At 32.7% G+C, this 13,642-nt stretch overlaps 1 pseudogene; it reads right to left on the bottom strand.

Annotated features, from left to right (window-relative positions):
• Positions 1-489: 489 nt before the first annotated feature.
• Positions 490-1,076, bottom strand: LOC123241850 (annotated as a pseudogene).
• Positions 1,077-13,642: the final 12,566 nt, after the last annotated feature.

The following is a 13,642-nucleotide window of genomic DNA, read 5'->3' on the forward strand; positions in this document are numbered from 1 at the left end:
CATTATCTGGAAGTCTTAACATTATTTCTGCTTGTCTCTCAATGTACTTTCTTAAATGTAATAACTGTAACTGAACACAGTACTCCAAATTTGATCTGACTCAAGTTGATTACAGTGGGACCCATCAAGCTGACTGAATATTATCCTCTCCTTTAATGGAATCTGAGACTATATCAGGATTATTTTGACTGTCATTTCACATTTTTGACTCATTTAGATATTCTAAATTCACTAGTCTACCTCAATAAAACACATAAAACATTTTTTGGGGGGAAACTGCTGCATAACCATGCCTCCTTCCTCTTAAATTTTTGAAATTGATTTTTGAATATGTTAACATTTGAACCAATTTCTTGTTTTTTGAGAACATTTTCTATCCCCATTCTGTCATGTAGTATAATAGTCATCTCTCCTAGATTTGTGAGTTAGAAATTTTATAATCATTTTGTCTATACTTTTATTCTATTTTTTTTACTGTAACAAATGTTTTCATTTTGCTTTTATTTGCCTGATGATGTCACAATTAATCCTGGGCCATAAGTTTTGATTTTTCAGTTTCTTTTCCAATATCTTTTTTTTTTTTTGAGCAACCTCTTCTGGTTTAGAAACAATCTGCTTCTTTTCAGGATTATATCTCAATATGGCAAGGGGAACTGATGTATGGGGTTGATTCGCTCCTAAGCCCTGTAAGTATATCTTCTCATTTTGGGAGATTTGTTAACCTGAATATGCTCAATGACAAGAGAACCCACATCCAAATCCCTAAGTTCTGCATTACTCTCTTCATTTTTAAGCATACGCAGCAAGAATTCAGCAGTCTTTTGGGGCCATCAACCTTGCGTCCAACCCCACTGCTCAACCTGGCCATACCTGCCAACTCCACCATTGTATCCATGGAAAGGAACACACTGTTTCTTCAATGTGATATCTGTCGAATATTTGGTAGCTTTTCAGATATGCATGCCCTTGACAGCATAGGCTGTATCACGGGTGTTCTTGAAGTGCACCCGGAGATTTGAGCCCCTTAACTTGCATGACTTTGTGGAGTTCTCTGGATCAAGAGAATACTTCACCATTTTGAATGTTTACCTAGGACGGCTCAACGGAAGAGGAAGAGCAAAGGCTTTTGGGAGGCTTGATGAAAACTCAGCTCTCTCGCGATATTTCTAGCTTCCTCTATACCTTCATTCAAATCACTGATTAAAACAAACAAAAAAGCATAATGCCAATCATATATAAATGTATATGTATTCTTTTCTTTATTCATTTCTATGAATATTTCATTTAATTGCCCTTCCTAATATTCTTCTTATTTAACTTTAAACTATTAACGCCTGGTTATTTGATTTGTTCATTAAACACGTTTCAATTTTGCCTGACAATTATTGTATACATACCATTTCTATGGCATCCAATAAGAATAACAAGAATGCTTTTTAAAATGCTTTTATATGTAGAACTCTCTTGGTTGAGTAGTCCACTCACTGCTAAAAAAAGGAAATTTAGGTTAGTTTAGCATGATCTATTTTCAATGGAACTATGCTGACTTTTTACAAGTATCACGATTCTTTCTTTTCTTTTTTCCTTTTCCTAATCCTAGTTTTACTTCATTTAATCTTCTCTAGAAATAGTGAATAATTATGAGAAAGTATTTCTTTTGATACTTGTTTCAAAAGTGTTGCTCACGTTTCCTGGTGCTATGTGGACTAGAAGCTCTTTCTTGTGAAGAGTATTTGTAGGCAACATTGTTCTCTGATGCAGGAAGTTATACTCCTTTAAACTACCTCTTTCCTTGTCTTTTTGCATCTTTGTCCTTAGTGTATTACTTTACTCCCATGTAGTTCATTTTCTATTGTTATAGTCAATAGAGGAGGGGAGAAAGGAAAGCTAAAGTAAAACTGTCTTCTTCCCCCAAATGCACTTTCCTCTCAAAACTTTAAACATTGAATTGTTTAAGCACTTCACTAGTTGCTATTTAATACCTCTGAGAAAGTCTAATGTTATCAGCTGATAGTTAAGCTTCTTGATAGGGGCTATTTTATTTTCATCTTTACATTACTAGCCTCTAAGTAAGTAGAGGATGTTTAATAAAGGTTTGTTGATTGAATGATACTAAGGATAAGTAGGGATATAGAAAGAGGGTACCTAAATGACCTTAACTAGTTCATGACACCAGGCTCAGATAGGCTCTTTATATTACTAAATGGCTTTTAGATGTCTCAGATGTTTAAAAATGGTGGGGGGAGAGGGGGAGGAAGGGGCCAGGAATAGGAAATTCATCGCAGATTGAAGGAGAGAAAATAATCTTTAAAACAAAAAGAAAAGAAAAAATCAATTTGGTTCTGTAAACCATAGGCCATTAAAGCTGACCTTTATTCTTGACAAAATTCTAGATCATATTAACAGGAGGATAACTAGTGGATATCCAAAAAGGAAGCAAAGAAGACAAAATGTCAATAGAATTTTATCAAAAACAAGTCATGCTACAATAATCACATTGTTGTTTTTTTTTTTTTGGCAACTTCAGTAATTCTAGGAAATGCTGAAGAATTTTATATAGAGAGTTGCAAATGTGCTGCAATCCATTTGTTAAATTCCTTCTTGCTATTCTTTATGGATTTGATGGAGGGATGTAGGCTACATAACAGTATAGTTAAGTGAATTTGGAATTGGTTGAATATTATAATTCAAGCTCCAGTTATCAATTATTTAAAATGAACCATGAAGAAAGCCTTAAATGAAGTATTCCAGAGATTTCTACTTGGTCCCCTACTATTTAATATATTTATTAGTGACCAGGATAATGCATAGATGACATGCTTATAAAATGTACAGATGACACAAATGTGAGAGACACAGTTATCCAAATGCATAATTTTCTCAGAATCCAAAAATATATGGAAAGAATCTAATAAAATGAAATACAATTGAAGTGAATATAGTCTTACACTAAGTTTCAAAACAGCAGCAGCAATAAAGGAGAAGCTGACTAGACAACAGATCATTTGAAACTAGCGGGAGGCATTAGTGTACTGTAAATTTTATGTGTTCAACAGTGCAATATGAAAATTAAAAAGCTCCCATGATCAAAGATCATTAAGGAAGGTAGAGTGTCAAGAAAAGCAGAGCTAACAGTCCTAGTAAAAGGAAAGACATTCACAGACATTATCTGGTCCTGAGCCCAGAATCAAAACTTTTCCAACTTGGTAAAGATCTGTCTGAACTTGTGTTCCAGTAGCAAAACCTTTGAGAATGCCAATATCACTACCACAATAGAAAGAGTTATTAAAGTAGGATTTTTGTGATGGAGATAAGGAATTAGAAATCAAAATGTGCTGAGAGAAACATTATTTTCCCAACATATGATAGGGAAATGAAAATAAATACTGAAAATTACTTTTTAAACTGAGCTCTGACTAATTAAAAATTATGTTCTCTTTTACATACTGTGTGGATTCTACAATTGATATCCAATAACTATTATATTTAATAAAGTTTTATTAATAATAACTAAAGTAAAAGATCTAGCTCTTCTGCCCACTGCCCAGAGCAAAAAGAGAAGAATGAGGCCAAGTCTCAGAACTTCTACAAAATGTGACCATGCAAATGTAAACAAAAGGAAAAGCATTCTAGGTAATACGGAAAGGAAGTTTGCGTAATGTAGTTTTTAGCTATACAACTACCATCCAAATATATTAATTTTGGTAACATTATTTTGAACATATTATTAAAAATTATCTCAACTAATCATCCTTGTTGTCCACATGTTATAAAGTAGGTAGTAGCTAGTATATATGTATTTTACATACATATATATTTTACACAAATACACACATATGGCATTTTTATTGATAGATGTGTATATGTGTGAGTGTGAGTATATATTCATACACTAAATTTAATTCAAGAAAATTATCTTTTTTTTCTGCCTTAAGGCCATTGTCTCTGTTCTTCATACAGGAGAATATTTTCACAGTGTTAAATGTAAGAAGCACAGTTAATAGACAACTAATTAGATGCAAAATAACTAAGTTCTTATATTGGAACAAATTATTCTGGAAATCATATTCACACTCACATAGTCAAGTTAATTTTGATGCAATAACTAATTGTAATAAAATATACTGAATGAATTGGATACTATCAGAGGGAAGGCATGAATTTTTAAAAATTACTCAGGAATACCTTTTAATATGACTGCTTATTCCTCTGAATATGGATTTTCATTGTATAATTTGGGGTGACAGTATATAGCTCTCTACTTGTGCCAACATTTTTTTTAGACAGTGATATGGGCAGAATAATGAATTTGAGTCAGAACCATTTTTGTTTTCATGTGAACTGCAGGGTAAACTTTGCACTTTTTTGTAGAGAAGATTAATTCAAATAAGAATGGTGAAATGGCCTAAAATTTTGCAATGTATTTTGTAATTCAAAACAGAGTTTACAGAGCACTGAAATAATATTCATGTAGACTTTGTGCACTATGTCATCTTTTCCTCAATTTCAACTTCCACTGTTTAGTCTGGTCCTCAGATCTGGGTTAATCTATGCCTCAGATAATAACAGTATCTGCCAGGGGTCCATGGTAGTTCTATATTGTTATTGGTTTTTGTTTGCAGCATTGATTTCCTTCAAAAGGATCAATTGAGAATTATTCATCTAGCTTTGAGTAGTTTTTAGGATATGAGTATTTACTAGGGTAGTACAATAAGATCAGCTCCTCTAAGTCAAACGAACAAGCATTTATTATGTACATACTATGTGGTAGGCAATGTGTGCTAAATGCTGAGGAAAGATGAAGCATTCTAATGCTCAAGCAATTCACAGGCTAATGAGAGATACAACATGCAAATAACAGAATCTATACAGGATAAATTGGAAATATTCTCAGAGGAAAGTCTGAAGATTAAAGATAATCAGGAAAAGCTTCTTGCAGAAGAAGGACTTTAGCTGAGATGTGAAGAAAGCCAAGGAAGCTCTCTTGATTCAAATTGTAAGTCATCTGGTTAATACTTTTTAACTAGACATTTTTAGGTATTCAAAATCTTTTATCAGGTATTTATGAGCCTTATATTTATTATAAGCAATAAAACAGGAAGTCAAATCCCATCTTCAGAAACCACTTTATTGGAGAGATGCTCAACTTGCAAATTGTTTCTCTTCTTCATTCTTTATTTTCAATGGACAAATGTAAGGAAAAGTGAATTTTTCAATTTATTTAGTTTCCACCCCAAAAAAATTACATATAAAATCAATACTTATCCAGAGTTTCCCAAAAGTCTTAGTGAAATTCTAAGTTCTAATCACTTTATACTGCACTGAGACTTTTGGGATATTATACATTGTCCTCACATAACAGATATTGCCAGGATGTGTAGGTTTATCTATCTATCTATCTATCCATCTATCTATCTATCTATCTATCTATCTATCTATCTATCTATCTATCTATCTTTCTGTCTGTCTGTCTGTCTGTCTATCTGTCTATCTATCTATATGTCTATGTATCTGTCTGCCTGTCTGTCTATCTCATCTCTGTTTATCTGTCTAGCTCTCTCATCTATCTATCTATCTATCTATCTATCTATCTATCTATCTATCTATCTGTCTGTCTATCCCTCTATCTATCCATCTGTATGCACATATGTATGCATGCATTTATATATACATGTATGTATAGATTTATGTGTGCCCATGTGTGTATATATATGATATATTAGCACTTGCTATGCATTAAATATTTGCTGGATCAATGAATGAGGAAAAGACTGGCATTGTTCTTAAAAGCCCAGAGGAGTTTTTAAAATGTTTTAACTTAAAATTTTTCTTAAAAAATATATTTTTCTTCCCACCTAGTCACTTTTCCCCCCAAGAACAACACTTCCTTTGTTGAAAAACTTAATGAACATAAAACTGGAGACAAGTATATACCCATTAACTTACTCTTGGAATAAGCCATTCAAAACACACATATAGCATGCTTTGTCTCAGCTTAGAAGTGTAAAAACTTTCTAAATTTAAATGTCACCATAATATTCAGGAGCTTCATATGATTTTCCTTGCTAGTCATCCAGTCATTGCCATAGGGATACTACAAGGGAGTCCAAATTTCTTTTAACCTCCTCTCTTTATGTATTACATTTCAACTAATATCTCCTCTTAATATCTCTTCTGAATCATCCCTTCATTGTCAATCTTCTTAAAAAATTCAAAGTATCACAGAATCTCAGAATTGTAATTTATACCAGAGACCATATAGAACAATTTGTACCCAAATAAGTGACTCTTCTACAATATCCCTGGGTATCATTTCTTTTGTTTAAGGATATCCAATAACAGGGAACTATCTGCCAAAATTTCCAATTCAATTTTTCATTGCTGTAATAATTAGGGAATTTTGTCTTATAGTAAGTTAAATCTATTTATTTGTAACTTTCACCTGATTCCATTAGTTCTTCTTGTTGAAGTCAGGTAGAACAAGTCTATTTTCTCTTCTACATGATTGTTTTTCATATACTTACACACCTATCATGATTAAGTTTTATCTTTGATGGGATAAATTATCCTGGTTCTTTCAACAAAGTGTCAGAGAATAACACATTTGGTCATTTTTCTCATAATGTGCTGATTTGTTTTCAATTAAATAGTGGAAAAAAAGAGAGAAGATTCATAGAGAAATATAAAATAAACCAAAAAGGTAGCCTAGAGATAGAGTATAAAAAGCTTTCCATGCCAAGCTGTGAAGCCCACTTTTTGAACTATCCTCTGAAAATGCACTTGAGATTGGGTTTCTGAGGTAAGGTGACCTTATGTTCAAGATACAGTTTTTATGATTATATGGGTCACAATCCTCCAATAACGTGTTTACTTTTACTAACTACATTAGGTAACACAATTAACTGAAAGCAAAACTTTTAATTGAAATAATACACCATGACCATTAGTAATAAAACATATTTCCAAAAATCTGGGTCACACATTCATACAATATAAAAATCACTAATTAAAAATGCTGAACTTATACATAGAGAATCCTAGAAATATATATGTGTAAGTGAATTACACACAAACACACACACATATATATGGAATATGTGGTGTTTAGTAAAACTCACACCTCTGTTATCCTGCGCTCTACTGTCCATCTGCAAACTTACACATCTTAACTTTTCCTACAACACCTCAGACACCTCAACCCCTGGGTGACAATTTTTTTTCTCATGTGTCCTTACACAGCATCCCATTGCATTTCATTATCTACTTCCCACAGGTTACTCAGATGAACTCCCATTGCCTACACCTCTCCATAGCTCAAGACCAGACTGTGAAGAATAACTTTCGCCTAATTGCAAAATTGATCTTTCTTCTGAATGTTGTGAATTCCATCGCCACTATGTGGCCATCATGTGTGTTGTGGGGGGGCAGGTGGAAGGATTTCTCTTCATTTGCCCCCCTATACTGGCATCCATAAGAGTCACAAAGGAAAGGGAAAACGGTATTCTCCTTCAGTGTCTGACTTTTTTTCTTCCAAGCTATATTTCTTCTTGGCTGAAAGGAATGACCACCCACCTCAGCTGATAGAACTCTAGCTTCCACTCCCTCCTTAGAGAGAGCTGAGTCTAAAGAAAGTGATGATTTTTAACATTACCCAGGGATATGTCTAATCCTTCATCCAGCCTTTATTTATGGCTAAGACCCCTCTAATCAAAATGAAGAACTTCCTCATTTGAATTAGAAACATTTACATTTACATGATAAGTTTCAAAAGGGTTATAACAAATTTCATAACCTGTATAATACACAAAATGATTAGATCAATATCATAATGGATGTAGCCTTAACAAGACACAAATATAACAAATATGGCATTGCCTCTATTTTTCCCTTTCATATGCATGATTTGGGGGAATTGATAAATCACTGGTCCTCTTATAATTCATGTTTGAATTTTGTTTTAGAATCAATGGGATGAGTGACGATTTTTTCACAATAATATAAGGACCAACCCTACTTTCTTGTGTAGCTGATGTTTTGGCAAATTTTTTCACATGTACCTTATTCTCTTCATTATTTTAAACCAGGTGATAAGTGCTTTAGAAATATTTTGCTTGTTTTTGCAACTATGGAAAACAGAGGAGAGTAGACACAAGGAGATAGATAAGTACATTATTGCAATAGTATACCTTTTAGTTGATAAGGAATTTAACCAAGGTGGTAGCTCTATCAAGAAAGCAAGGGGACAGCAGAAGCAAATGTTATGATATTAGAATTGACAAGATTTTGCAGCTGTTTTTGAGTAGTGGCTCAGGAGGAAAAAGAGTGGAGGACAATCTCAACGTGTGAATGTTGATTGAAGGAAAGATGATAGTACCTTCAATGACAAAAAGAAAATATAGAAGGATGGTTTTGGTAGAAAACAAAGCATTCTTTTTTGAGTATAGTCAGCCAGATATAGCTTCAAGACTTCAGTGTAGACATATTTTCTATGATTTCCTTGCCATTCAACATCCCACTAAAACATAAAAAAATTAATATATTGATTTAACATCTTTAAGATATTTAATATTTCATAAAAATGTGGACTTCTTTTTGGAAAGCAAGGTGGACTGGTGGATAGTTACAAATATGCAGAGAAAGTATAGATAAATTTTTTAAAAGTGTGCTCTAGGAAAAAAAATTCAGAATTCACAAAGAGAATATTTCTTTTACTGTGCTAATATACTGCAGATTAAGTGATAGTTCACATTTTCATATATAGTCCTCTTCCTGATTCTTCTTTGTATTTTGAATAAATCTAAATTATTTTAAATTTACAAAAGAAAAAATTAATAAGAATGGCATGGGTTATGTGGTAGTGGAGTAAGTTTTAGGTGAGAAAAAGGAGTTATCCTATCAAGCAATTGATTATTGGCAAAAACAAAACTGATCACAGTAACAGTTATAGTAATGATGAATATAATGATATTCATGATATTACAATACCAAATACTCACAATTTCTAACCTACAAGGATCACAATTCTTTGAAAATACAGAACTTAACAAAATTCAAAATTCTTTTAAAATTTAAAATAAGAAAATAAGCAATCAAAACTTGTTAAAACAGAATATATGTGTTTATATATGTACATATATATGTAATCTTTATGAACATAATTACTACATCTGTCATTTTTTCATCTACTGGAATTATCCCAAAGGCACTTGCAATGAGACGAAAGAAGTTGAGATTGTAGCATAGTATTTTATTTAGTTATCAAAAATATTATTTTATCCATCCATGTAACACTATACAAAGCATTAAATATAAAAGAATAATACCAAAATAGCGACTTTCCTCAATGCCTTTCCTTTGTGAAATTTTAAAAATTGAGAAACAATAAAATGATGATTAATAATAAAAGATGGTATATACACATATGTATGCAGTTCTTTAAGACTACCTAATATTTTTACATAGATTTATTTCTTTTCCTTTGATAACAATGTTTTATTGCTTGTAGAAGAGATATCATTATTCCAGTATTATAGATAAAAAAATAATTGAAGAGAGTAGCATATTCCTTGCTCATTGTTCAATATTCAGGCAGTAGTGGACCAAGAATTCAAATTCAGATTTCCTTTTTCCCAGATCCAGTGCTCAGACAGAATATATGACTGATAACATGATCTCATGCTAGAATAAATTAGTCTATAAGTTTATGTGTGGAAAATATGGATAATAAAGTTAAAATAAGACACATGATCTGTGTTGCAAAGAAGAAACTCTCTCTTGTCTCTAAAGATCAGTTTTATTAAGTACATGGAATGATGTTCTTTGTGATGACATTTACCAGTCTCCGTAGGATATGTTGGTAATTAGAAAGTAAATTCCATAAAGCAAGCATATTTAACATTGTAAGCTGATTCTGCATTTACTTTGTCCCTTGAGTTATGTAAGATTGCATGTGTACATGCAATAAATTTTATAGTGTTTTGTTCACTTTATAGATTGTTTTGCATATTTTCTCTCCTTACCTATGTGTAAGCATCTTTGTCCTGAGGGTAACTTGGTGTTAAATATTCATCTAGAATTTTTCAGTTTAAATATCTTAAATATGTCTTCTCATTAAAACAAGAAAGATTTTTAAACCTCAAAGGCATTCATTCTTGAACAAAATTTATTTATTTTAATATGGAATTTCCATTGACAAGGGATGATCCAAACCCATTAAAGAATCCAAGTTTATCATGATCATTCTAGAATTAACACCCAGAACTCTCTTTTATACTAAAAAAATCAAAACCCACTATATAGTTAGAGGTTTTGCCATCCCTTTGGCATTTAAGACTCCTCATAACCTTGGTCATTCTGCCTTTTCAGTCTTCTTATATATTATACCACTCCAGATATTGGCTGGCTTAAATAAATGAGACAATTTTCTTTCTCCATACACAGTCTTCTACTCCACCCTTCCACCCTAAGCCTTGCTGGCTATCCCTTATAACTTGAACTATCTTCCTTCTTTCCTCTACTTTTTTTTAGAATCCCTGGTTTTCTGCAATATTCAACTCAAATGTCATCTTTTACCTCCCTTGTGCTCCTCAGTTTTCATCTCCTTTCTAATTTTTGCTTTCTGCTTTTATGTCTATGTTTTGTGTATATTTGATATGTAGACAGACAATTGCATTAGATAGATAGATAGATAGATAGATAGATAGATAGATAGATAGATAGATAGATAGACAGACAGATTTTCCTCTACAAGATCATGAGGTCCTTGATGGCAATGGCTAGGCACTGTTCTGATTTTCTTTGTATGCTCAGAGTTTAGGAGAGTTCCTGGCACAGAGTACAATGCAACTGCGTATTAAATGCTTGTTGGTTCATTAATCCTTTATAGCATGACCAGGAAAACAGCAAAAGTTCTCCCTGTTTTAAGTTCAACCACCTTCCAATAAAAAAAAGCTTAAGAACTTCCCATATATCTTCTGGTTATGAAGTTCTATTAGTCCTCCCATGATTCAAGGTTTTAAAAATGAAACAATGATTTCCAAGGTTAACTTATCCTGGCAGCTATTCTAGAACAACAGAAACTGTTTCCACCTTTACAACCTAACTTGGTATCTTACACATAATAGGTACTCAATTCATGCTTAATGAATTGAATGAAACATCAGCTTAATTTTCAGTCCCATTTATAACTATTATAGCAAGTATGATGATAGAGAATGTTTGCCTTTTGTGGTTTTCCCATAGAAACATTCTGTTCTAGAAATGCCAAAATTGCAGAATCTATAGGTTAGACTGGAACAGAGACAACCAATCTCAGAAAATCAGCATATAAGCATTAATCCTCTCTATATCACAATTGATCACTGGCCCTCAGCTTTTGAAGACTCCTGGTTAGAGGAAATACTCTACCTTCTGATACAACTCATTTCAAGTGAAACTCTGAAAAGGGATAATTGTCATGAGATATAAGTCTTGGGTGATTCTCCATGATTCCCTTAATGAAAGCACTAAAATTTCAAATATTTATTTCCAGAATATTTCATTTGCTTTCTCTCTGACATTAAGCTTAATAAATATAAATCTACTTTTGCATGTTAGGCCTTCAAATACTAGGAGCTATCTATAATGTACTCCTAGAATCTTGTCTCCAGATAAAAACAACTTCCCTTCTTTTAATCTCTCCCCAAATTGCATGGTTTCCAATCCTTTCCCCATTTGGGTCATCCTCCTCAGATTTTGTTTCCACTTGTTGATACTATTAAGAATATATGGTCCTTATGTAAATAGAATATAATATTCCAGATATGTTCTGATTGAGGTAGATCAGCACAGATAGCACAAAAGTGAAATTTCTGTGATACGCCTTTTTACATCATATTTAAGAGTGTTAAATCGGGACCATAGGGAATGTTTTAATATATTTTGCATGCTCACTAATGAAGTTAGTAAGATTAGTGACTTTGAGTCCACAGGGAGAAACATGAAAAGAGTGAGAGAGATGGTATATTGGCAGTGATTGGGGAATGTCAATCAGTGGAAGTGGTCATGATCAGCTATAAAATTAGTCTGGAAAATGAACAAGAAAAATATCACCTGTAATTTTGCATTGCTCACTGACGAATGGATGAAAGAGGAAAAGGAAAAAGAAAGGGATAAGATAGAAAATCTAATAATATAAAAAAGGAAATGGAACAGTGACCATTAAGGTAGAAGCAGAAGGCAGGGAGAACAATATCACTTTCGATGTATACATATTGTCAGGAGGAAAAGGGGCTGAAGTTCAGAATTGTATTTTCTAGTCCCTTGAAAAACAATGAACATGGAATGTAGGAAATTCAAACAGTATTGGTTTTTGTCCTTTTGCAAAGAGAATCTAGATTTGCTGGAAATGCTTTTAACTATTTTAGAATGATAGACTCCAACTGCCCCTCATGGGCATCATTTATTACAACTCCCTCATTTGACAGATAAGGAAATTGAAGCTCAGAGAAGAATTATGAGACATGCTCAATTCACTGTTGATAAGTGATAGAATTTTGGCATAGAACAAAGATCCCATAATGTCCTCTTTAATGTTCTTCTCACTGTACCAAATATACTCTTCTATTGCGTATCTAGACCTATAGAATATCAGTGATTATTTCTCTAAATCCAAGAAAATTTCGACAAAAACATAACTAAATTAAAGCTTGTAACTATCAGTGTACCTTGTACTATGTTTGTTGGATTGGGCTAATGTGTGGTAATTTCATATGATCCCCATATTTGAGAGCCAGACTCCTTTAAAATCAATATGTACCTGGGTGGGGAGGCTGCTGGGGAGAGTACAAGAGATATAGTGGGAAGTATTATTCAGTCAACTAAGATACACCTAGTCATTTTTCAAAACAATAGGCAGAGTGCCAGAAACCTGATCATGAATTAACCAGGACTATTTAAAGCCAAATCTCATTTACACTCCAAAAGCCCAGCTTTTGCAGCTGTTGGCATATATTCTGCATCATTGACTTCACCTGCTCTTTCTTTGACATTAATACATACATGGGAGAACAGAATGATACCTCAATTCTAACTTTTCACTGGTTTTCCTTGTCCCTCCATCCATCAAAATGCTCTATTACCAAAATATTTGGGTAGAAACTTTTATTTAAAAAAATTAAAAAAGAAATATGAATTAAGTAGCTATTCTACTAAAGATTTCTTGACTGCCTTAAATGTAAATACTTTCCAAAGCATCTTCCACAAATGTCATAGCCCATGTTAAATATTATGACTGAAGATTGTATTTAATTAAATATAACATTCATAACTGAAAGATAAACACTAATATGATTGTGAATAACGTAAAGGAACTTTTATGCTGGTGCCTGCAATTTGATATTTTACCTCATATTAATAATTCATTCTTATGGAAATGAAATATTAAGCTGACAATTAAGTGTGTTTGACGGATGCATATTGAAAATTACTCTCAAGCTTTAAATTATGAATTTTACATCTGATGTGCTCCAATTTGCGTTGATAACAAATAGAAAACATCTCTTTGCTATAGCCTGCTAAATGATCTCTATTAACTTGATGGTAAATGTCCTATCGTGCTGTGTTTTACAAAGCTCTGCATGTATTACAGATCAGGTGTAGGAGA

The sequence above is a fragment of the Gracilinanus agilis genome, chromosome 3 (genome assembly GCF_016433145.1).
Source record: "Gracilinanus agilis isolate LMUSP501 chromosome 3, AgileGrace, whole genome shotgun sequence".
In the NCBI taxonomy this organism is placed as follows: domain Eukaryota; kingdom Metazoa; phylum Chordata; class Mammalia; order Didelphimorphia; family Didelphidae; genus Gracilinanus; species Gracilinanus agilis.